Raw genomic sequence first — 4,503 nt, forward strand, 5'->3', positions numbered from 1 at the left:
CTAAAATATATCATGAGATATTTCTTGAGTGGCATCACATAAACTTATCCCTTGTTTTTTCATAACTAGGAAGTCCCTACAGACTATCTCTTATTGATGTTTTAGAACTACAAACACACTGATTAGCAAGAGAAATAGGTGGATATACCAATAATATTCATATTTGATTGGGAGAGAATTTTGTCAAGAACCTTATGTAAGTTCAATAAAAACTCAAAATTAAAAATTCTAACTACATCAAGTGAGCATTCGAGCATGCTCAAGACACAATGACTACTCCTTATAAAGAGGACCTTATAAAGTCCTGCACAGTAACGATGGTCAGGATAGAGCATTGGCTTCCAACATTAGAGACTTTTGTAAACATACTTCAAAGGATTTCCTATAACAATATAGCAAAACAGAAAGATAGACAACAAAACATAGTGCAATAGATAATGTAATAAATAGAGAATGGAGAGAATTTAAATTCTAAAATAGGTACAATGTGATGGTGCTATCCATTTATGCACTTTTATGTAGAGCTTAAATGGTAATTTAGATAGACTTTGGATGGAGGATATACTAAGTGTAGAGAGTGTGGATACTTACAAAAGTGACTTAGTTTCTGATAATTATGTCCAAATATAGTGCTACAAGTGATGTGGTAGGCGCATATACAACATGGGTAGTTACTAACGTGGCATAGACACAGTCATCTCACCGCCCTTTGAATCCAACCAATTGACCTGCCTATAATAATGAACCCATACCATTGGGCCTTCTTGAACCCTTAACCATCTCCTAACCATCAATGGTCATAATAACGACCCCATCAACATCTAAGCTGGGGTTCCCACCAAAGCGATATGCACCAATGGCTTCTCCTCACAATGGGGGCCTTTACAAATGTGCAACAAACATAGATGTGAGATACATGCTAAGAGGCGGGCATTGAGTGTATACTAACACCCCCCTTAATGTCTGCCTGAAGATAGATTATGTTCTTGGCCCAACACTAAGTCGATGAAGATGCCAAGTGAGCTGGTGCTTCCCAAGAGCCTCGGTAAAGATGTTGACACAATTCTAGTCCGTAGAAGAGTACTCTAGCTCCACTATCTCATCCTCAATCAAATCTTGCACATAATGATATTGAATCTTAATGTGCTTCATTTGAGCATGAAACACAGGGTTCTCGGCAATCACCATGTAACACTCATTTTATTGCATTGCAAGGTTGTAGCCCCATTTATCTAAACTCCCATGTCCACTGAAATCCTCCTCAATCATACTACTTCACAAGCAACAAAACAAGCTTCCTTGTACTCAGCTTCTATAGAAGAAAGTGCCACTGTAGGGGCTACTTCTTGCTAGTTTAAGAGAAAGTATCATAACCAAGCAAAAAATAATATCCAAAAACTCAATTTTCCTAGAATCATAATCTCTTGCTCAATCTGGATCACAGTAACCCATAAGAGTGTCACCTGCACTACTGTAAGTGACATCATACTTAAGAGTACCTCTGATGCACCTAAGTACTCGCATCCCTTACTTCTAATGACTCTCTCGTGGCTTGTTAGAAAACTGCTTTTAAAACACCAAATGATATCAAGTCTAGTGTTAATGATAAAAATTAAACTCCCCATCAGCTTCCTATACTTCGTGATGTCTACTAAGGTGAAATATCTTATGCAGGAAGCTTCATGTTCACCTCCATAGGTATTGATACATGTTTGCCAGTCGATCATCCCAATAAGAATCTCCCAAGCATACTTCTACTATGATATGAAGATATTGCCTAACTCCTACCAAACCTGAATCCCCAAAGAGAAGTGCATAAGGTCCAAGTCTATTATCTCAAACTCATAGCTCAACATATCCATTGTCTACTAGATTATTTCTTCATTGTCAGTTGTGATGTTTGAGTCATCTATATATAGGACAACCAAAGCAATCTTGCCATGCCTTTTTATAATATATAAATTAGCATCAAAATCATTTCTAGGAAACCCACTCGTTTTTAAACATTGGTATATCCTATGATAACATGCCCTTGGGGCCTGTTTCAGCCATACAATACCTTCTTTAACTTGCAAACTTTGTTTTCTAATCCAAGCATGTGAAAACCTGGTGGGGTTGGCATCTATGTGAAAACTTGGCCACTGTTTATGAGAACCCAAGGAAAGTATACCTTGATAGTTGTTATCCGAGCTGTGGGAGTAAAGATTTTAACAAAGTTGAAACCCTTCACCTGTGTCCCTGTGCAACCAACCTAGCTTTGTATTTTTTAAATGAGCCATCAATCTTGTACTTAGCTTTATAAACCTATTTGGTACCAATTACCTTTTCGTTTGGTGTGGTTGGTCAACTGGGTGTTATTATTTATGATGTTATCATACTTAAACTACTTGGTGGCTTTCCACTTTGGATGTACGACGCAGGCTTCGTCTAAGGTGGTTGGCTTCTTCACTGTTCCCATTATCTCAGCCCCATCAAGGCCATGTTGACAATGAGATCATATTCTGTTCCTTACTGTCTATTCTCCTTGATCTGCGTGGTCCATTCGTTGAAGATTTTGGCATCTCACATACTGGGTTGTACTCATTAAAGAGTTGTTGTACCCAGTCAAGGTAGAAGGCATCACTCCTAGTATTTTATAAAAAGGAAGACTAGACTTTATGCACTATTTCTCCTAAAAACACCTAAGCTCTAATACCATATAAGAATATAGCACAACAAAAAGATAGATAGCAAAACAAAGTGTAACAGACAATGCAATAGATAGAGAAAAGATAAAATTTAAAATTCTGTGATAGGTATGATGTGATGGTGTTGTCCACCCATGTGCTTTCATGTAGAGCTTAGATAGAAATCTAGAAAGACTCTAGATGAAGGATTTACTAAGTGTAGAGATTGTGGATACTCACAAGCATTGGATATCTCAGTTTGTTATAACTATGTCCATATATAATGCTGCACATCAGGTGATGTGGTAAGTGCGTATACAACATAGGCGGTTATGCGGCATAGACATGGTCACCACCCTCAAAATATGACCAACTGATCACAACCTACTAATAATGAGCCTCGGATTCCTGCTAAGGGGCCAGGCTATCCCAACTAACGCTTGAACCTCTGACAATCTCCTAATCAATGGTTATAATAATGACTCTAAACTAGGGTTCCCACCAAAGACAAAGATATTTTTTAAATATCTGTCTCCTTAAAATTAAGGCTATTACAATATTTTAATAATATTTGTAATAATTTTAGAAGCTATAAATTTGATAGGTATATGATTTTTATTTTAATTTTTTACCAGGGTAGATGCACACTAATCAAGCATTCTTACGTACTTTTATGATTTTTTTTTTCCATTTCTTCAAGATTCATAAATTAGCCTTGAGAAACTTGTATGGCTCAAGTATAAGACTAGTGCTAGCTTGAGTGTAGTAATGGATAGTTTTAACTCTTTTATTGAGAGTGCTTTCTTTTTGTAGCTAAAGGGAGCTTTTTAAGAGATTTTAATGCTGGGAGGCCTTACAATAGGAGAAAGGCACAATTTCCTCTCATTCGAGGGTTCCAAAACTTAAGTAAGAAGAGAATTAGAAAAATGGCTAACCACAAAAAAGACAACATATATTCATTATTGGTACTTAGAAATTAATGGATGCAATGGCTCAACACCTCACCTCTCCTTTATTTGAAAAATGGGTCACCTAGTCCCAAAATCTCCTTTTTGCTTCAAGCCCATCATCAATTATAGATAAGAAGCATATCCACCAAGAGAAATTTCTATTCCCCATCTTATGGCAATTGTGATTATTTTTAAGAAAAGTTTAGTCATATCGTAACACTTATAATTGATTTTTCAGGCTAGGTTTATGTGCTGCTAAAGCACTTGTCCTCATTGGGATTGGATGTTTGTGTTTGGTCATTTTGGCATTGCCTTTGCCAATTGGACCAAACATGCATTAGGATGTGATGCTAACACCCCATATTTCTTCCCCCTATTTCTTTTATGGTTACATCCATGGCAAATCTCATTCATAATTTCTTAGCATATAGGGATTTTAATCCATCCATTGATAAGGATTTTATTGCCATTTTCTTTTTCTTGTCACAAATCGAATGAATTGTTTTTTTAGTCAGCAAGTATGGTTGCTTTGAAATCCCAAGGAATCATCTATAATACTAAAATATTCTTTATTGGCTGCCTAGTTGGGTCAAGCTTTTGGAGAACCATTCTATTTTCCTCATTAGGGGCATTCAATAATCTTCTTATTTTGTTGCCCTCCTTTATGTAGCTTTTTAATTACCAAGGATGTGAGCTTTCTCATATTTACTTATTGCTCACATTAAAAATTATCAAGTGCAAGAGGTATGCCAAAAATCTAATTTAAGTATCAATAGTTAGGTTTTGGATCTTGTATCTACATGCTCCATGAAACCTTCTTGTCCACTCTTCTTTAGCTTTGCAAAAAGAGGGTTGTAGAGAAGCATACCATGAAATTTCATAGTGGC

This window comes from Cibotium barometz, chromosome 40 (genome assembly GCF_041138505.1).
Source record: "Cibotium barometz isolate CiBa-2024 chromosome 40, ASM4113850v1, whole genome shotgun sequence".
Taxonomy (NCBI): Eukaryota; Viridiplantae; Streptophyta; class Polypodiopsida; order Cyatheales; family Cibotiaceae; genus Cibotium; species Cibotium barometz.